The 23,008-nt window shown below is 37.3% G+C and overlaps 2 protein-coding genes across 26 annotated transcripts in view; one reads left to right on the top strand and one right to left on the bottom strand.

Moving 5' to 3' along the window:
* Positions 1-23,008, bottom strand: part of Eip74EF (Ecdysone-induced protein E74) — an 874,816-nt gene that overhangs the window by 474,060 nt on the left and 377,748 nt on the right. For 18 of the 25 annotated variants that reach the window (XM_067099148.1, XM_067099116.1, XM_067099125.1 and 15 more), the window contains one exon: positions 15,349-15,448. The exons of the other annotated variants lie outside the window; for them this stretch is intronic. The gene's annotated coding sequence lies outside the window, so the exon portion shown is untranslated. The remainder of the gene's footprint in view (positions 1-15,348; positions 15,449-23,008) is intronic. 25 annotated transcript variants of the gene reach the window in all.
* Positions 1-23,008, top strand: part of Lsm11 (U6 snRNA-associated Sm-like protein LSm11) — a 339,755-nt gene that overhangs the window by 291,734 nt on the left and 25,013 nt on the right. The gene's annotated exons all lie outside the window — the stretch shown is intronic.

Raw genomic sequence — 23,008 nt, 5'->3', positions numbered from 1 at the left:
ACAGGTGGGTCATATTGCTAATGGTTGTAGGGTACCAGTGAATGTAATATGTGGCAACTGTGGTAAGAATGGGCATTATGCGAGAATGTGTTCAGAACCGAGAGCGAAGTGTGTCGAATGTGGAATGGAAGGGCATGTATCAAGTGTATGTAGACGACAGAGGGTGACTGTGACAGCGAATTCGGGAAACTGAGTGTGAAGGGGTTCAAATGGGTGGATCCTCCAGGATGCAAGCGGTGCGTGTGTGATGCAGGGTATGCGTGAGGGGTTGTTGCATGAGGATCAGCAATTTGTTTTGACAGAGTATGGTAAAAACGTAAGAAAGGGAAGAACGTAAGTAAACTGAATGGTCGTAAGTTTGTGTGATAGGGGTGTGAGTGCCAAAGTGAAATGGTGATAAAGCGTGTAATACGGATGAATGGGATGGTATGGATAGAACGTATAGCATATGCGGGTTTGATATAACTGAGTTGACTGAACGTGTAGGGGTTAGTGAACGGTTGGAGGTGAGCGAAAGTGTAAGAGTAAGAGAGCGTAGCAGTAATATACGAGTGATTGAAAGCATGAATGAATCGTTGCAAGAATTGGAAAGGTCAATGAGCGAATGGGATGGGTTAGTTGAAGAATTGGGGGAGGTATTTGGGAACGAGTTAGAGGGTATAGATGAGATTGTGGATGAAATTGAGAGTGGTAATAGTGAAGAAGATAGCGTGAATCTGAGAGAGAATGGAGGAGAAGATGTGAGTTTGAATGTTGCTAGAAGAGAGAATGATTGCGTGCCCGCGAACGCGATCTAGAGGACCTGCTAGTGAGCATCCGTGGGTGTTGCGTAAGGCGATTTGAAAGAGGTGTGAAAGGTGTTGGTTGGGAAATGCTAAAAAGGGGGGAGAAATATAGAGGGATGAATAAATTTGTTTTTATTTAGCATTTCCCAACGTTTTGAGAGAGAGAGAGAGAGAGCGAGTGTAATGTGTGGGTTGTGAGTGGATTTCGGTTGTTGGAGTTCGTTTTACGGCGCTGTCTGTCTGTCTGTCGGTCTGTCGGGAGTTTTTCGGTTTTGGGGAAGTCTTGGGCAGTTGAGGTCCAACCTTGAAAGTGAACGGGGAGTTTGTCTGTTTTTTTGGGACCACATTAATGGTTCATGTGTCTCTTCTTTTTTTTGTTGGTTCGTTGTTGGTGGAGGGTCGGTTTAAGTTTTTGTTTCGTGGGTGTGTGCTGTGATTGGCGACCGTGGACCTTATCCATCTCCAGCAACCGAAGATCAGGGTGAGTGTTGCGTGTTGTGTTGTTTGTGGGTGTGAATTCCGCCACATAGACCAATTTAATATCTAGTTTTCTTGGTAAACATCTGTTAATAAGCAGTTGGCCTTTTGCCCTGGAATGTTCATATTTTGATGAACATTACTGTAGTTTTACCATTCATGATTGTCACTGCTTTTCCTAGAGAGGCGGACACAGAAATCCTTTTTATTGAGGGGGATACGTACCACAACCACCTGCAAATAGCTAAAATCCATGAATACTGAAAACCTGCATTAAAAAATCTTATAACTGACTATCTTGAAAGTTCAAATACCAAATGTATACTTAAAGTATCATCCTATATCAAATATACCTTAAACTATTATCCTATTACTGTGGTATTAATCTTTGAAATATTAATATATCCTTTCAAAGTCATCTTAAACATTTTACCCTTAAAAATATATACGTATGTACTTCTAACCCTTCCAGCCAATAACAAAGAGTTCTTACATCAGTTAAACAATTAAAAATGTCAATAATACAGTACAGTACTGTATATATTATGTATATCTTTCCATCAACCACTCTCCCTTTCATTCTATCTAGCTATCTATCTATCTCTCACCTTTGGCATGAGAGGGAGAGAGAGAGAGACCACTGAGTGAGCAATATACATTTGACCAAGAGTGGGCAACACTTTCTACCCTTTGTGGTTAATATGTCAAGATATTTGGCATATTTGACAGGTTACACCCTCCCCCCTCCCTCCAAAAGCTTTCAGACAAGATTGGGAAAAGATGGGGGAAAAAATTTATTGAACTAAAATCTTACTAATTCACTATACTGTATACAGTATTTTCTTTAATGAACTGATATTTTGCTGTGTTTACATTAATATCACTATCTGAAAATTAGTAAATCATTATCATACAAAACAAATAAAAGCATAAAAATTCTCTCATCTCAGTAAGAGAGAGAGAGAGAGAGAGAGAGAGAGAGAGAGAGAGAGAGAGAGAGAGAGAGAGAGAGAGAGAGAGAGTGCTGAAAAAGGAAGGGAGAGAGAGAGAATTATTATTTTTATTATTTAGTGTTATTATCTAATCTTATTAAGCTTAATATAAATATTTGAAAATTAGTACAGTACTGTACTGTAAATCATTGTTTTATCATAAAATATATATGTAAGTACAGTAGAGTACTTAGTCACGAAAATAATATGAAAATACAGAATACTGTTCTATGAAAAATCTGCAAATAGGCGAGTTTCCCCCGAATAATTTATAGATAGGTTCCACAGAAAAAAAAAGCAAATAGACGATTACAAGAATCATGAATCCGAGAATAGCGGGGTCAACTAGTGAAAAGGTAGGCAGAAAAATCAGCTTTTGATATGTATAACAAGGAGAGAGTTTTTTTCCATATAGTATTTACATGTATTATATGCTGTATCAACAGGTGTGGATTTTGCACCCCAGCTGCTGAATAATTTACAAGACATGAAGGTGTAACTTGTAGTAGCTTGAATGAATTGCAGCCCTACCACTCCAGATGGACTGATTACCTTTTTCTTAGACTGGAGTACATTCCACTACCAGCTCAACTGTCTCACACCATCTTACACCATGCTACTACCCTTATCCATTTGTTAGCACAAGTGACTTCTGGCTTCACATATTACAGCAGCTGCTCCTGGGCATTTGAATATGTTAATCATCCTTTCAATGTATCCTACAGAATTTGGGAGCAATCTGAAACTTGCTTATTAATTTTTAAGAAGCTTACGCATGCCATGGCCATGCATCTAAACTTTCTCACTCTTATTCCACAGAAGTATAGCTGCTCCATCCTCTCCAGTTTTGCTCCCCTGACCAAGAAAATGGATAAGTCTGAATCAACACTCTTGTTACTGAAACTCTCAACTCTCAAGGTCTGCTAGCTTCTACCCACCCAGAAGCATGGCCAAGTCTGTTGGGGGGATGGGAGGCAGGAGGGGCAAACTCGCCTAAATCTCGGAGCGAGGGCGTAGGTAGTGGCAGTTGTAGCACCCTTGCAACTTGGCTGGGATTGGAGATCATATTGGCACTACCAAATCTCCATGATTTAGTGGCTTTGCTGCTATTATATAGTTTCTAGCAATGTAGCACACACTTCCCATGATAACTTGCACTAGTGCAACTCCAGACTTCCTTCTGCTGTCAGCCTCTCTCGAGGCAATGATATTATACATGTCTCTGCCCACTCACCTGTACCCAGTCAAGCCTGCTACTCACACACTCGACCTCTGGAATTAGTGGTATGTGCAACCCATCTGAATGCAATGGTGTGCACCTCACCTATGCTTATGCTTAAACCTGTGTTACTGGAGTGCACAACCTATCCAGAAACAGTAGTGTGCATAGGCTCTCCTAGATTGACCCACACTCCATCACAACCAAGGGAATAAAGCAACACATATGGCTGTTCTAAAACTGTGGTGCATTGCACCTCTCCTGGACTTCATGACACTATCTCCAACCTATAGATCTAGGCAGCACATAGCTCAAGTTTGCCACATAATCCATCTCCTGAAATTCATAGCCTTTGGACTGCAGTCACACCATATGGCTCAGGGAAAGGCAGCTCAAGACACTTTTGGTTGTCACTAAGTTTTGACACACTCACCTCTGGCTTATCTGATAACAAAAAGAATGTTTATCTTGCCTAGAGGTGCTTACTGATTGCTGAAAATTCAAGGATCATCGATATTCAGCCCTGATAAATGATATTATTCAAGGCTTATTTGCTGCTTGATCCTCAAAGAAATTTGTGACTTGAGAGAATTGTGTATTTCAGCAAAGTCTCTTTTAGCTGTCTAGTAAAATTCACATGCTATGCCCAAAGTTTATCTCTCAAGACGCAAAGGTGTTGATTATAATTCTTTTGAGGAAAGGTTACTAGATTCAACATGAATCTAGTAACCTAAGTCACTCCACAGTGGCTGCAGAAGATGAGGTGATCCACCAAATATAGACCACCCAGTCATTTTGTTGGGGCCAAGTCACACATTTACTGCATCTTTTGGCAAGACAGATGCAGATCTAAAAGTGGTCATTACCTGAAAGGATGGTTAGCCTCATTTGTGAGTGCTGCAAGGTATATGGAGATTTTATTTACAATGTACAGTACATGGTACTCCCGGGCAGGACCGATGGTCAAGAAGCAAGCAGGAGTTGTGGAACCACTTTTCATGTCCTCTACTTTGCAGCCCGGAATTGCCCTTTCTGGAATGTTTGAGCTGGTCTTCTTTGCAAATGCAAGAGGCTTGGCAAGAAGCAGAAGGAAGCCAGAGAAGCATTTGCTGCTGTTGTCAAGGGGGAAACACTCCCCCTTTGACTTCGTTGAACCTTTCGATTCCTTCCTGTGGGACTGCCCTACCTCTCTCCCTGCTACTTAAGCAAATTCTCCTCTTGCTTGATCTGAGGGGGATACACATGGGAAAGTGGGCAGCTGGAATACTTGCAGAATATGTGGCCTTCCCTCAGTGTCCCATGGGGGGCCCATTATTTGCAACATTCCTCAGCCACTTAGCTACAGATAAGTCATCACTAGTCAACTGCTGCATCAGTTCTCATTCCTACTAAGGAGCTCATCATGGTTGAGCCTCCTGTAGCAGTCATCATGAAGGTAGAAGATACCTCTGCTGTACTGATCATGGCCTTTACTCCAGCAATGACTACAATCCCTGCCTCAACCAGCTCCCCTGCATCATTTTTGGAAAGCAAGATCCATAAATGGAGTAAAGCGAAGAAGCACACACATGCTTATTCTTCCTCTTCATGCTTCTTCTTCCTCTTCCCCCTTAGGGGGTTAGTGCCGTCAATGCACCTCACGCATGGTGCACTGTTGGCATTACTTAAGGTTCTTTGCAGCGTCCCTGCAACCCCTTTCATTCCTTTTACTGTGCCTCCATTCATGTTCTTTCTTCCATCTTACTTTCCACCCTCTTCTAATAATTGTTTCTTAGTGCAACTTAGAGGTTTTCCTCCTGTTATACCTTTGTATCCTTTTAAAACCTGCTGTTACATCTTTGTATCCTTTAACTCTCAATTTTCCTTTCTGAGCTCAATGACCTCATAGGTCCCTGGGCTTGGCTTTGGGCTAAATTGTACATTCTGTTCTTCTTCTTCATGTTTTCCTATTCTTTTTCATTGTGCTGGAAGGCAAAAAATAATCTCACAAGACTGAGTGAGCACTTTCTTTCTTTTAAAGTTGGTAGCAGTGTTCACTCACCTCCAGGTGAGATGTCTACCTTGGGCAGGGTTGACACAGGGGTTCCTAAGCACACTTGGGACCTTGTATCTTCCCATGCCTCCTTGGGCCAAAGGAATGTCCCAGACTTACCGACATGCTTTTGTAAAAATGTGCAGAGTTGGCACTACTCAGTCTAAAACAAGATCTAATCAGAGAAAATTCATCTGGAGGAAATGTAAAACACCAGCAAACTGAGGGAACTTCCTCAGAGACAGTGCTAGCACAACAGAACTGTTCTATTTCCTTGCTGATGCTGCAGTGACTAAAATGACTACAGGCAATGTGCTCACTGTGACAAAGAAAGGAAATGCCCTCACAGGTGCTAGTTACACCAGTGTTACCTTACAGGAGTTGACTCTCAGAACCTATGAGGAAGCCAACAAATGAATAATGTTGCGTGCCTTGTACATACTAAGATATAGCTACAAAGCTACAAGTCTTTGAGGATTGTCGATAATGACATGGGCATTTTAATAATTGCCATATCCCCTACACTTTGCCTCGCAGCAACAGACCTGGAGAAAATGTGACTTTTATTTGGAAAAGAGGGTTAAACTATGGATTCCTATTCATGACTTTTTCTATTGTAAGACTAAATAAAACTAAGGTGATACTGTTCTTACATACCTTCTTTGGATGTGATGTTATACAGTATCAGGTTTCAATGGTAAAGAGAGAAAAAAATGCTTGGCAGACATGGAATGTCTTTGATGATGCCTATGCAAAACTCAGTCAGTGCCCATCTGAAATTATGAGACTGATCTCTTAGTATATGATAATCATATACAAAAGTTCTGCATAGTAAAGACACGATTGTTCAAGAAGTCGTCTGTATCTGTGACCAACTATGCCCAACACTTTCAACCTTAGAACCAAAGAATTCATTACACCTCTGTGAAAGACAAGAATTCCAGGCCTCAGCAACAGAGAACTAGGTAAGGAAAAAAGAGCATCTGGATCAACTGCCAAAAGAAGATCAAGACCATATAAAACTCACCCATCATAAACATTTTTATGTCAGCTTCTCCATTATAGATAAGATGTGAATGGAGTTCCCTCCATTCCCTTCAACCCTGTGTTCTTTTTGTCTCAACTCCCACCGGGTACAGGTCTTCTGGGCTTTTGCAGAGGTCTTTATCCTACTATAGGTTTAATATTCCTTATGCAAAAATCTAAAAACCAAGTTTTTTTTGGTGGAGGCACATATCCATTTGTAAGAGTCAAATAGTACTGTATAGCTGTACTTGAAATAATGATGATTTAAATGAAACCATTGTTTTACATCCTCCTTCCATTGCTACTGTTTTCTTCTGACCAACCGGTTTGTATCCCTTCTCACCATTTGTTAAAACTACTGTATCTCGAGTCTATTTTCCATTCTCTGGACATCTCATCTTCCCATCATCTCCTCTATGTACTCTAGCCATGAATCTTAAGATTCTACAGAACAGAACTCATGATGATGAATATACCACAGAATGAGATCATCATAACTGCACAGATGGTACCACCTTGCACACTGAAATGATAAGCAGGACAGACATGCCAGGAAAACCTACATTTTGTAAGAATTCAAGATTTCAGGTTGATTAAGAAGGCTGCTGATCTTTTAGTCATCTGTTATGTCTCCAAGAGGTAACTGAGTCTTCTTCCTTGTTCAGCAAAGACAAAACTTGTGATACTTCTAGTATCATACTATTAGGAACTATGGGAACTAAACGCTTCATCCAACCGGTTTGTATCCAAAATGGCCTTTGCTCTGCCTTCCATAGTCAAAGAACTAACAAAAATGAAACCATTGACAGACACCATTGCTTTATTTCATGCTTAATTTATATGAGAGTCTGGATTTTCCATTCTCTGAAGATTCTCTCCCTCATTGTACTCTGTGAATTTTTATCAGAACCTAATGGAATCTGAAGAGTAGATCATCAAAGTCACAGGTACCTTCCTTTAGAATGGGACATCAGGAAAACCTAATTTTGTGCCAAGAATTCAAATTATATTAAGAAGGCTGCTTTTTTTAGTATCTCATCATTAGCTATCAAGGTCAAGTTAAAACTTGTATATTAATGATATATTAGGAACTATGGAACTAAAACATCATCAGTCTGTTGTGCATCGTCAAAGGTACTTGAGAATCGGCTGGTGACCACAGCATTCCTACAGCAGCAGGCTTTTATCTAATGGAAGAAGTACTTTGTCACTTGGATGACCAGAATATATGGGTATCTTCATATTTGAATAACTGGTTTATTTATGTAATATGATATTGCAACTACAATGTTTAGAACACCACATCAGAGTAACTGCATACAAAAAAAACCTAGGAAATCAACAAACCTGCTTGTAAAAGCACAAAAAACAAGGGATAATGTTTTTTTTAAACAAGCGCCAATTCTTTTGATGCACATAAAATGATAATTGGAGCAGCCTCGCGAAAACTATATTGGGTCAGTTACCTTAGCAACATAGGAGTCCTCACAGGTTCAGGCAGGCAAACATAACGATGTTCGTTTCCTTACTCGCTATTCCTTGCACACTTAACCAATTTTAATATTAATCATAGAAGCCAATATTTTTCCTGAAGTTTTTGAGCTTTTCAGAAAAATCTGTAATGAAACCAGGTAAGATGATCAACGATTACGATATGCCATCTTAGTGGCACCTTTCATGATGAAGACTTTATAGATTTTAGCCAATCCTGGATAAACTAAACCTTTCAACTCTGTCACTGTGTGATTTTCACGTTATGTGTTAAATGAGTATGAGATTTTATAATGTAGACAGAATACTGGAGGCAGGAAGGCCTTGGTGAGTGTGCAATCATTTCTTCCGTTTCTGTCCATGTTCCCTTCTTTTAATTTCTGATTCATTTTATACAATACACACACACACATATATAATACATACACATATGTATACATATGTATATACATACATACATACATACATATATGTAACCTATGTAATTGCAATTGCTGAAACAAAACATACAAACGTTTGCAAATAAGAATATAATAGCGGCACACAATGAATCAGAAATGAAAAGGGAAAATGGAGAGAAACAGAAGAAATGACTTCACACTCACAAAATGCCTGAAACCAATGCTAGAGTACTTTCGTACCATTTGCCTTAAGTGCCATACACTCATTTAACACACTACACGAAAATCACACAATGAGACAGAGGGAAAAGAAAATTAACCTCACAGAGTGGAAGGCGCAAGTCGACAGTAGCTAGGTGAGCGGGAGCTTAGGAGGCTTGAAGGAATTCATCCCCTGGTCCAAGAGACATGACGCAACACTTGGTTTGTCTTTGGAGATCGAATGTACAGGCAATAGCTAATTGTAGCTAAATAGTCATGTATAAAAAATACTCTGTAAAGTATTAACAGGATAGCATGAATTTAGAATCATTACTTTTTTTTATATATAAGACTAATGTGGGCTTTCGACTAAAGTGGTGATGATCACGTGACATACTCCAATCTTAGGAATTTCGTACAATGGTTTCATGGCATCCAAATTTAAATATGCCTTGTAATGCTGGGGTACAGTAAACATTATGTACCGTAACAAATTTAATGCTGTAAGTGCACAATACTGTATTATTATTATTATTATTATTATTATTATTATTATTATATGAAACCTATTCATATGGAACAAGCTCACAGGGTCCATTGACTTGAAATTCAAGCTTTCCAAAGAATATGGTGTTCATTAGAAGAAGTAAAGGGAAATACAGATAGAAGAGATCCCACATATTAAAAAAGAAAAAAAAAAAGAAATTAATAAATAGATAAATAGATAAAAATGCATTTAAATGCAGGGAGAATAGTATTATTAGGTAGTAATGCACTGCATTTTCTCTTGAAGTTACGAAGTTCCAACTGCACGACATCCTCTGGGAGGCTGTTCCACAGTCAAACGATGTGAGGAATAAAGGACCTCTGGAACCTGCTTCCTGTATGCATATTGACTATAAGCTAACAATTCTTTAGATTCCGCATACTTATATAGTGGCTTCAAAATAAGTTTTTCAGCAACTTTGGAGAGCACAGAGAGAATACAGATTGGCCTGTAGTTACTGCAGTCTGCAGATGTGCCACTCTTTGGAACAGGCACTGTATTCCTAAGCTTGCGCTCATCCACAAAGATACTACATCGACATAAAAATCTATAACATCTAGAACCTTGGGAGACAACACACTACAAACTTTAAAAAAAAAAAAGAACTGAAGAAACCATCAGGATCATCTCCACCCCAGCTATCAAGATTATCCAGAATTTTCTTAACATCCTTTCAGCGCAATGCAAATTTTGTACGAATAAGTTCAGGATGACAAGTATCAGGGAAAGGGGGGACATCCTCAGCTGATTGATTAGCTTCAAAAGCTCGATGAAAAGTTCAGCTTTTTCCCTACGGGCCAGTAACCAATCTACATCATCTGTTAGTAGTGGTGGAATGGAAGATGAGCCTGACCCAAAGATGAGGCTGAGTAGTTCCTTAAGTTTCCTCTTCAAGAATTATTGTAATTTCTCTCGGCTGTGTGGTAATTTCTATTCGCAGCACGGCGAGACTCAACAAAAATGGTGTAATTTTCATTTGAACGATTTTGTCTACACGTGTTGAATTTGGTCTGTTTGTCATGGTCGGCTCGTCTACATTATCATCAAACCACGGCTGGTCATTTGTCCTAAATTTGATGACCTTTCTAGGGACATATCTTATTGAAATAGCCATCAGCATTTCATTTAACCTCTTCTTGGGATCATGATCTCATATAGCAACTGAAATATTAAGTGCCTGACAAGCTTCAATAATGCAATCCCAATTGGCTCTGGATTTCAGCCAGACCGTTTTTCCAATAGTGGAATTAGAAATATACTGATTGACAGATATGTCCATCTCAATGGTACAATGATCAGAAGTGCCTATATATTCACAGACCTTGGACTTCACAACAGCAGTAATAATGATAATGATGTGAGTTGCCGTCTCATGCTGCAACTGTTCAGTTCTGTACAATACAGTATTAGATATCATAATATTAATGACGTACAGTACAAGAAAAAATACTTTAAGCTTGACAAGGCAACTACAACAGAGTATAACTTGAAATTTAAAAATATTCCTTAGAATATTAACCGAAAATCTTTAACCTCTCGTGAGAAAGGTAAATTTTATTTTTTCTTCTTTATACTGTACAGTATGAAGTAAAGTCTATAACTTTCTCCTTTTCATAATGGTGGTAATTTGCACTACTTTTCATGGGAGTTTTCTGTAACCTCATCAGAATGGTTTGCATAGCGACCATATCTGGGAATCTACAATCTTTTCACCGTTCACCAACAATATTGATAATTACTTGCAATGAAATTACCAGCTATTTGTTCCAAGGTTTTAAATACCATCGTAAAAAGTGGTGTTGAGCAGTTCTATGGAACCATTCACTCAACAGCATCAGTGGAACGTTCCTGTAAATATTATAGGATCTAGTTGACCGTGCCTGTATTCCACTTCAAAGGGTACTTGTGAACTTTGACCTGTACAGATCGTTGGAAAGTAATTGCTCCTCTATCTGGCATCCATCTTTTTCATATTAAAACCAATAGGCAAGTTAAAACTAAACACAGAAAAAGCAGTAGCTTATAATAGCCATTTCTGAATGGAAGTACATTGGTTCCCCTGCTTTTAGCAGCAAATGCTTAAGTTTTCAGAGATTTTTGTCCATTGATCACTGATTAAATGTTTTACGTGAGCGGTACACGCATTTACATCTCCGAAGAGATGACAGGGAGATTATTGGGTAAGGATGTAAATCCCTTTATCGAGAATGGTGGCACGCAACGAGAACTGATACGTTTTCTGCGGAAGATCTACACAGTTACTGCTTGCAAGTAACATTGCAAGTAACAGAGTGTATATAGCACATATACAGAACCACCATGGTTTCCAACTTCGGTTTGCCAAATTTTCTTTGAGCAAGGGGTGTCAAAATTGCTAATCATAGTCGCCATCGCAATACACATTGATTTATCCCTGTTCGTTAGATCAAAATTTAAATATAAGAATTGGTTACAAAGAAGTCACATTAGCACCTCTCGGGTATAAACATTATCGGTTTGTTTGATTCCCGATAACGAATATGAACTCCAGTCCCAGTTTTAGAGCCTTTTTCTATGTTTAGCAAGGCAAAATATTCCAAAGAGGAAAAATTCGCACCACACAAACCTGGGAAGTATGAATATGCAGGAATTTTGGAGTCGAACCCAGGAATGAATTTAAGGTGTTCAAGGGTCTCTTTGCCGATTCTCAATAGTCCTATGTCAGTGAGAAGTACCTTCATCTACATGAAATCTGACGTCACCTCTATAGAGTACTATGAATCTGACACAAGTGTATTGCAGAGCGATAACCAGAAACTATTAATCTGACCGACAGAGAGCATTTTTGAAATAATTTCAAAGAAGCTCAAACCCGACAGTGCTAAATGAAGTTTATCCAAGCCGTTTCCGATGTTGCTTTTAATCAAGTACAGGAACAAAATAAAAGAATAATCTGTGACAAAGGAAAGTCGACAGCTTTCATGGTGATGAGATCTCAAGTCGCTCTCTAAGTAGAGAACCATTAGCTTTTCTATACCGGAGGAATTTCTGTTTACAGATGGGCCATTTGAGGAATGGGGAGCACCTCTTTTGGAGAAATGAATAACAGAATTTAGTCTCCCCGAAGAGGCGGTAAAATATATTCCAGCAAAAGAAAAAGAAGCTGGTGTTTTAGCAGACAGCACACTAATCATTATAACATGGGAAGAACTAAGGTATGTTCCATGCAATTAGGCACTGCTAATCCTCCGTGTGAAACACTGAGGATTCACAAGTTCTCAGGTTCGAACTGAGCTAAGTGTTCCGTACTTTCATAAGTACATTGTAGAGAATGGTATGCTTCCTGTACACATAAGAGAAAGTACAGTACATGCGTTGGTCTTTTTCAGTTCATTTTCTTGGATTAAGAAACCGAGAAATCAGTGCTGAATATTTTTGTACTTTTGTTATTCATCTGTTAATAATAAGTAAACCCTTGAGATAGCCTCTCCCACCTAAAATGAAGACTGTTCTCGGACTGCCTCCCATAATTATGAAAGGCGTAATTGCTTAGGGCACGTGGCTCCTCAGATATAACCATAGGACCCTGATAGAAAAAAAAAAAAACATAAATTTCTCTTATGGTCACGTGTGATAACAACAGGAAGTGCTTCAAGGTCACAGCACCCTAGAATGTCTATGCGATGTGGCCAGGCTTCCTCGAACACAGATGTAGCACGCGCACGTTTGGTAGATACACAGTCTACATTCATATGCGTATACGTCCAGCATGTATAACTTGCATGTATACTTTAAAAAAATTCCTTTTCACATATCCCAGGGGTGAAGGAAAGACATCCCATTGTCCAGTTTTATGTAGAGGTATTTGTATAAAAACCGCAAAGTTCACTAACAGAATGTTGACCACTGAAGATTTACAATCCTTCTTCAATGGAACCGATGCAAAGAATAACGGAAGAAAGTACAAAGGTCAACAAATGACGTTAATTAAATCCCACAATGTAAGAATATCTAAGTCTCAGCATTTACACGAGTGACTATGTGCATAACACCATTGATTTCTTCATCTATGAAGTTAAGCAGCATAAGGTCTGGCCAGTATTTGAACTAATGAACACCAAAGAATACGAAACGCCATTAGCAGACAGGTTCCTTTGACCTTCTCTGTTGGAATTGAAGGATGCCAACTCTTGGAATATTTTTCTCTCCAATCATGCTGCTCCTGAAGGATACCCAAGTTATGCATCAGGGGACTTTCAGCAGTTACTACATTGAAACGTCCTTTAGGATAGTTAAGCCACTACATGCCAATTCTTTGTGTTCACTAGAGATTATAGTATGTTAAGTTAATCGATTTCATTGGCTTAAACTTTTTTCTTTATAAAGAGCTACTAATTTAGAATAAGACAGAATGCGAGTAATACTGTTTTAATGAGTGTCAATATACTGTATGCAAGAGAGAGAGAGAGAGAGAGAGAGAGAGAGAGAGAGAGAGAGAGAGAGAGAGAGAGAGAGAGAGAGAGAGAGTAGGAAATATTCCACATTGCACATTTTTATTAATACTTGTCTATACAACGTAATGTGGTGTCTACACTTTCAAAAACTCTACATTACTTACCATACGCGTATATTTATCCCTCTCTAGCTAGTTCCAGAAAGGATCACATACCTGAAAAGGAGAGAACATAAGATTTAATATAGTATTCATTAATTCTGTGAATGATTTGATATTCGCTGTCATTTCTTTACAAAATGTATATTTGGCGATGTCAGCGAGCAATACTAATATAAATCAAATCTAGTAAATCAAAATACACACTATATAAATAATCAATTTATTACGATTAACAGGAATTTCTTGTATTCGTATCATAAAAGTTTAAATCAAAAGCAGCAGCGAAACCCCGAATCAATGTTAAATCAATACCATAACCAAGGGATGATTTACACCAACTTAACTACACTACACATCAGGACCAAAGTCAGGAAAAACCTCCTCCAGAATACCACAGTCACCAAGGAGAGATCTTCACGTTATCAGAGATATCCTAATACCAGAGGCAACAAATTTGCACAAAAAGAATTTTTAAATTTTTCCTCCAAACCCTCAGCCCCAACAATGACTCGGAACGTAATGCCATTGTAGGAAAACGTGAGACTGGGTAACTTATCTCTATATTACCTGACTGCATTCCACTATCACACACTGGTTTTGAAAATTACAAGGACATTTAAAAGCATCATACAATTAAATAACATGACGGATGACCCTAGATATGACTTAGTTTTGGTAATTTCTTCTCGTTTAATTACAGGTATCAATAGTCACCGTAAGAGGAATGATTTTTTAAAAATTTTTATTTATTTTTTTCAGACGACATTGGTGACAATTGTTATAGTGACAACAGACTACGTTTAAAAAGCAACCGACCTGTCTTTTAACGAAAAGTCTAACAAGGTTGAACTCCTTTTTTTTTTTAATACATGTTTTGCTTGTGATAAATACAATGGATCCAAGAATGCTTTTAAAAAATGACTCTGTGTCTTTTCCCGTCCAAGACTACATGAAAGTGGACCTTTAAACCTAATGGACTTTTTAAACGGGTACCTGACTTCATGCAGTAAACTTGATCTTCTCAACAAGCCCTTAATAACTCAGGTTATCTAAAGATGAAAGCAACGAGGAAAGATGAACTTGAAATCGATGAAATGCTTAGACTGAAGAATTATCTTTACAAGTAGATGTCTATTACTGTACTTATACTTTGCTGACCCTGAATGACATATAAAGCAGGTCTCTAACGCTTTAAGACGAATTACAGGAGTGGTAGCCAACTTTTCACAATGTCTCTCTCCATCGGTAGCCATTTTCTCATCTTTCTCTAGTATATTTTTTATTCTGTTTACTTGATATTGATCACAGAACATACAAGATTTTAGGATGTTTTGCTGGTCTTTCGTATCTCCTTAAACCTCGAAATTTCATAATATCAGATCTGAAAGTACGTCCCCAAGCTCAAGGCTAGTGAAACTAATGTTAGTAATAAAGCCTTGAAAATGAAATCGGATGGATATTACATTTTGCCGTTCGAGGCAAACTTACAGTTATGACTACCGCTAGCTAAAGTAATTCCAACATCACTCTGCACTGCCCGCTCCCCACTAAAGACTGGAAAACAGTAAATCGGCGAACATTACCTGATGAAATCAGAAGCGCCCGTGAGGCAGGCGGATCTCTCGATGAGAGCCTCACATCGTAGCACGGACCACAATGTGAGTGCCCACTTCTCTGAAGACTCTGCAAGAGGTGGAAGAGGCAGTGAGGCTGAGGTGGTGGGCCAGTGAAAGCTATCAACTGATACAAGAATTCTGTTATTCCACTACGGTAATGAATAATTTGTATATAGGAAAGGATTCATAATGAGCCACTACTAACACTAGGAAGTAGTAAAGCGTTGTGAAAGAACGGGAGAAAAATAACATTATTCTTAACTTGCCTATGACTCAATGGCATTCAAAGTGTCAAGATAATATTTCTATGAGTCACAGGTGTTCAAAGGTCACGATAATATGAGAAATTAAAAACTCGTTTAACTGAAGCCTGTAAAATTATGTCAAATGTTGTAATAGGAAAAAGCGTTTGAGGCATTACCATACTTCTAAAAGAAAATGGTAGTTTCCTAAACGAAGGCAAGGATTCAATCGTTCGCTCACGAAGGGAGTACTAAGTGAATACATGATAACGAGTGGAAATAGCAAACACTGCTATTTCATCATCGTGAATCTGACAGATCTAAACAAGTAAAATGTGATTATAGCATATGTAGGGAATATGTATAAGAATAAAAAGCCATTTTGTTTGATCAAAGACGAAAAGATGCAAGATGCAGAAAAAGACAGCGTGCAACAGATGGGTAGAATCCAGAGAAGCTGAATAAATCGTAAGCAGTAATCATCTTAAAGATAATAAAGCGATGGAAGCAGCAGGAAGAGTAAAAAAAAAAAAAAGTACAAAAGCATATCAGCAGAATCCTATTCAAAATCATGACAAAACGGAGCAAGAAGAAAATTTCACAAATGCATAACATCCGCACACCTAAAATTTATAGGGCAGCATTGTGCCCAAAAGCAAATCATCGCTGATTTCTAGAAATATATTCTTTCGGGAAAATCCCAAGATACAAACTGTACTGTATACACCAGAATGTGCTCAAGTTCAAGCTAATATGACTTGCATACACAGAAGCCATCTACTATCTTGTTTACGTCTTACATGCTGAGAGTCTCGGGCTCATGTCGAAATCACTAATAGATTACATTCCACACCAAGTTAATGGAAATTTCATTAAGTTGATATTTAACAATTAGATGACATGAGACGAAAATGCATACAAGGATGTGGAAACGAGTATTTTAAAAGAAAAAGATTGTGCAGACAAGAGGATGGGCTATTTCTGAAAAGAGGTACTCTTGTGAATGTTTACAGAGAGCCCGCAATAGGTACTAATCAATGCTAGTGAAACTTTCTCGTGTTTTTTCTCACCATTCTTTTAAAAGTTAGCTTTCTTTCAAATTAAGTAACATACATTTCAGGGACCATGTTCTTATGACACTGGCAACGATTACATTGAAGCCACCGAGTAACGCCAATATATTTTCTTTAAACGACAGGTATTTACTGCGAGGTTTTTTCTCAAGCGCGGAGTAGTTCGCGGAAAACGCTGTGATTACTCAACCAAACAATATATTTTCCTCGTGACGCGGGAACGACTAATCCAATTCCCGCCAGCACATTTCACATAATGAGTTTTGTGGAAGAGGCACAGCAAGGTATCAAAGCAGAAAATTTTCAACACTGCGATATCAAGTTTCGACATCAATATATTCATTACCAAGTTTGTGAAATAAAGCGCTTCCGGAATCTGAAAACAATACGCACCGTCATAACATGACTAATATTCGGTCTTTGATTTTGCACAGATGAATGTTGAGCCAATTCAGAATAGCGTTTCTCGCAAAAGAAAAAATCTCCAAAATGGCTGCAGTGCCAGTAGGTCTTTACCTACTCCATTTGCTTTCTATTTAGTGACACAGAAGGAAGGGGTTTGAAAATTTGGAAAACTTCTAAAAGATATTTGCCGAATGATTATCAAAATAATAAGCATATGGTACAGACTACGTACGTGAATAGTATTTCGTGGTTTTTAATTAGGTAGATGACTATGATATCCATGGTCTGTTGTCATGACCTACCCTGGAGTGCTATTCAACACTTGTTGATAGAGCTCCACCAAAAAATGCCGCCCCACTGTGCGAGATTCATTTTCAAGAATCTTTTACCTTTGGGCAACTTAATGGTTTTTATGTTATACACGATTTTTTACTGCGAAAGTAGGATATGACTGTTGATGCTGACATACATTTTAGACTAATAAGACAAATAATCTGAACTTCTCAATTTTACAGGTAAGTGCACTACCAGACAATTTTCAAGCGTTGTCTATCGATCTCATACTTTGGGAACAGAGCACTACAGTTTTAAACTGGATTTTTAAAATTCATAATGAGTGTGCACAGTTTTTTCTTGGGAAAACCTAGTCCAAATGTGTATTTCTAATCAGCTGTCAAGTATGATCAGCAACAAGGATTACCGTGACCAAGTATGACAATACAATTTCTTGCATTCTTGTACGGCATAATACGTGAATGAATCTAATGTTGGATTACACCGTACTTTTAAAAATAACGCAAACCAACCGTTACTAAGACATATCGCAGTGCAGCAATCTTTGCATTAAAAATGAATCTGATTATTTCTCTCTTTTTCCCTTTGATGCAGTGGTCTTTATTCTCTAATGGGCTGAAATGACTTTGATAAAAGATTTTGTTACACATACACACACATATAGTTTATATATATATATATATATATATATATATATATATATATATATATATATATATATATATATACATACTATATATATATATATATATATATATATATATATATGTACATATATATATACATACATAAAATGGCTTTATTTTTATGGGCAGCTTCATTTACTACTCAGAATAGTTGCTATGAGGGTAATAAAAGTTTTCATCCTTTACAAGGAAATTATGGGACTTTTTTCAGTATATCCCCTTTAAAAATTCATTCACACTCTCATTTTTCCTCTTATTAATTGCGAAACTTCGGGTAATGATTTTCTTTGAAAAATGATTCGCCGAATTCATGATGAAATAGAAAACGCCATTTTGACTCTGTGCAATGCGATTAAAGAGGCCGGGTACAGTACTTACAGGAAAAACACTATGTTATGCTTTTAGGTCGTGGAAAACTGTCTGCCTTATTTGAAAGAGTTATATTCTGCATACGGGATATTAGCAACGAGAAGGATATTTCCACCTACGGACCGTTTAAGGTCAAGGCATGTTTGCTGTCGGTCGCTTTCATAAGCGTGCAAGCTGGCAATGGTAATCACAGGAGCATACAGTGAATCCAGCTGATGTTCACAAGCAATTCACACATTGTGGCTATACTAACTCCTCAATGTACATTTCAAAAGGAAATGCCTGTTTGTTGCAAACAAGCAATTACACGAATTAACGCTTGTGCCTGTTTTGTTCTTGGAACATATTGCAAGCAGAGGAGTTGAATTCGAGATAACGTTAATCCGCTATTATATTCAAGGATGTATATAAGCTTTCATCAGTTCACAAACAATATGGAATTACTGAAGATACGCTAACATGATTACCACTCCACGTTAAGTTAGCGAATTACAATGGTGAATTTAATTGTTTAATAGGAAGTAATTATTATGGTAATAGGGAACATTCAATAGCTGCATAAGAACTCGGGTACATTAATTTTTTGGATGATATTTAATTAAAAAAAATTAAAATAAACCTTTTAAAACCTTTGGACCCATCACTGAGCAACAGCAGCCACTGCGTTAAGGAAGTACAAGAAAATGCCCCTCCAAGGAAAGCATCGCTCACGATGAGGAAACTGGCTTTAACTGATCCCTAAGGACAATGTAATATTAACGAGACCAACAAACAAAAATATAATGAGAATGGTTATTATTTCATAAAGTTTACAGAAACATGATAAATTTTAAAATGTATGTTCAATTATCCATCTTTAGTCGCTAATTAATGTCAGTAATTAGGATATGCAAAATAATTTTACATTTTCAGTACAGCTTTCTAGGGTACCATCAGTGACGTCCATTGTACTGTAAATGACAGTCTAATAATAAGATGGCAATATCTAAACTGTACAACATAAATGTATCTATCGAAAATAAAGTAAACTTAGTGAAGGAAATCACAGACGCAGTGAAAAAGCCTTCTGTTTTGGTAACACGAGTCAATATCTTAAAAAAACTGGAAGGCAATACATGTGACAATGAGCATTTACAGGAGGCATTGTATCGCCAAAGGTTAACCAAAGGAACGTCTATTGTCAAAGGAAAGAAGTTTAACATTTCCACTGAAAAACAAACAACATGGAAATAGCTGTAAAAACGCAAGCATTTTATGTTGTCAACGCACACAGAAAAACAAACAATTAGCAAAGACTATTTTTTCGTAAACCAAGCTGCAAAGGTTAAAAGGTCCGAAAGTATAATGCCAGTGTATAACCTGTTTTTTCCTAAAATGTTTAACGTACGAAGCAATGTGAGTGTATTTAAGTAAGACTTCCAGGAAAAGAGACAGAATGGCTGTTGCTTTCCTATCCACATGTCTGCGCATACTCTCAAATGTAAACTACTTAACTTGAAAAAATCAGCCTATCGGATCTTTCCACTGAGCACGCAAGATCTCAAACGGTTCTTCGTTTAATTCTTCTAATAAATGGAAAGTATAACGATTTTTTTTTATATCGCTTCGGGTAACAAGCTGACGTGTGATCTTTCGTTATTTAAATACTACGGAAGTAAAACTACAACTTTTGCTGGAAATTTGGCACTGAAGGCAAAACATCAATAGTAAGCATGGGACTCTAAATTGAAGTACATTCTTCAATATAAAGTTCACAAATGGGAATAACCAACAGCAGCAATAATAATACATTATTTCATCCCGCTTTTAGTTTCGCAACCTCCTCGTTAAGTGTAGATAATAGGCAGCAAATAGCTCCATGGTATACTGATAGGTTAACTAACTGATATATACAAGAATGAAACGAAATGCCTTTGTTCTTTTGAAGGTATTTTTTTTTTTGGAGGATATCTATAATCCCTTGGCAATCGGAATCAACAATGTAAAAATTCTGAGACTCATATTGCTGTCGGAATATAATTCACGTTAGTAAAAAGGTCTTAGAACGACTTCAAACTTAAATCATTAAAAGAAATGGGTGCCTATATGACTCCCAATCAATATATTATCCCTAGATAACATTCAGACGAAAACTAGTTGCTCACACGACTTCAAACTTCAAACTCCGGGGAATTAAGCTCACGCTCTATGTTAAAAAAAAAATATATCATGAATTGTTCTATACATGTCTATGGACGTGAGTTACTTCTAATTTCTTTCCGATTTTACACAATTTCCTAAAACTTATCAGTAAACGTTAAACATTATCTATAAATACGAATAGCAAATCTTGCCCGCTTAAAATGCACTTGCCTTGACCAAGGACCATTTTAAATATTTATTTTACATCTCGCATGCTCTAAGTAAAAGATGAACAGAATTCATTCCTTAACTTTGTATTGGACAAATCCTATCATTATGAATAATGCCCACTCAAAATGAATTATATATGAAAATCTCATAACTTTTTAGAATTTCTTCTGTCCATTATTCAACAACTTCTATCGGAAACCTTGAATTCTATGGCCTATCGTCTATTTTAAATGACGACTATGAATATGGCATTTGCGGAAATATTTTATTCATTAGGCTGCTTCTGAACACCAAGCTGTTGCAGAATTGATATGCTTGGGGAAGTATGAAGAAATTCAAGGTATAGTTCACAAAAAAGGACAATGTCCGTCGTATAACCAAAGTTTTCTCTTTGCATATTTATAAGTTTATTAAACAAAATAACTTGGATGACAATATGGTTCTAATGAGCTATTACTGTTACTCCTCATGCTGTAGTCTGATCGAATTTCAAATTCTCTTCGAAAGAATAAAGTTACTGAAACACAGGTCATCTCCTTACTGAAACACAAGTGATCTGCGTCAACGTTAAGAGGAAATGGATCTTACTGAGGTACGGCAATTATGACATCGACAAAGACAAAAAAAAAAAAAAAAAGACTTAAGGCCATTTCGGGCACTGTGCCTCATTATGATACCTAACATTTGGTCACTGTCCTCGTCAGTGCAGAATTAGGATTAAATTTTTTGGAAAGATTATTTTCGAAGACCATCTGAGACAAACCGGACCTTCAGAAGTGATAAGTAAAACTAAACTGCTCTTCCCCTTTGACGAATCTGTGTAGTAACTCTTCATCCAGAAACATAAATGTCTTGAGAAATACTGACTACGCACTTTTCAGTTAAATCCAACCAAGCGATCATTCAGTCAATCAATAAGATATGTGCTTAGAGCTAGTAATACCGTAAGAACAATCATACAATTTAGTAAAACTGAAGTCAAGTCTAAGAAATTGAATGAAATGGCGCATATATATATATATATATATATATATATATATATATATATATATATATATATATATATATATATATATATATACGCACACATAAATATTACACCATAAATATCATTTAATATCTAATTCACAAAACCTCAGGAGGAATGACTTACACCAAAGGGGAATTATATATGATAAGAACTTTGTCCTCTCTTGATGGCTCAGTGGTCAGAAGTCATGTATATCGTTGCATCTAATGTATGTATGTAATGTGAGTGCGTGCTCATTATTCCCAAAGCTAGTAAGTCAAAAATATTAGCCGGAATATACAAAAATATCGCTAACTTTTATTATTATATGCACTGCAACGCGGCCACTGGATGAACAACATAAAGAATACAAAATACCTTCGTCTGAGAAAGTAGTTCTTTTTAAGAACCACCCGCCATCAGTAAACACGATTCTACTAAAAGTCTTTCTTTTACAATGACTTGTGAATTGTGATATTTCCAAATATACTGGCGCCACATCGACAAATGTCGTCGAGTTTATATCGAAAAGGTTAAATGTTTTACTGTAACAGTATTTCATCAGCAAATTCACCTACAGCATTGAATTTCTGTTCAATACTAAATGACTTTGCACTCACGCTAGCGCCTACTCATACTTCGAATAGCAATTAGTAAATGATCTGTTCATCAAGATAGACATTCCGCAAGTATATGAAGACTTCAGTAAAGCCGCGACAATTGCATCCCCCCCCCTTCCCCAGCCACACACACATAAGTACGGGCGCGCGCGCGCGCACACACACACACACGAATGGTGATACCTCCTTATCTAGAAGACCACCAAAGTCGAATGGTCACCAACCATGGAAAATTCGACTCCACTCTTCCAAGATTTGTGACAACAAACTGTTTTAAAAAAAATACTGCCTTTTCAATATTTTGGCCTAACTGTGCAGAATTTGAGAAGAAACACAAAAGTGTTCGTCCGTGATTGTAGGGATTAAATATTTATAACACGAGATTTGCATAATCTCCAAGAACAAATACGGGAGATTTTATGGGAGCCTTTTGAAACTATGACTGACACAAAATTATGAAAGCAAAATGCTTGTTATATTAATCATTTTGGCATTCGTTTCCCAATATCACTCGGACGACAGCTAGATACATTAAAAAGGCAATTTAAATTAACAAGAAAGTGTTTGAACTATGTTT

This window comes from Macrobrachium rosenbergii, chromosome 55, assembly GCF_040412425.1.
Source record: "Macrobrachium rosenbergii isolate ZJJX-2024 chromosome 55, ASM4041242v1, whole genome shotgun sequence".
In the NCBI taxonomy this organism is placed as follows: domain Eukaryota; kingdom Metazoa; phylum Arthropoda; class Malacostraca; order Decapoda; family Palaemonidae; genus Macrobrachium; species Macrobrachium rosenbergii.
Note: the sequence above shows the minus strand (reverse complement) of the source record. Positions and strands in the feature narration are given on the sequence as shown.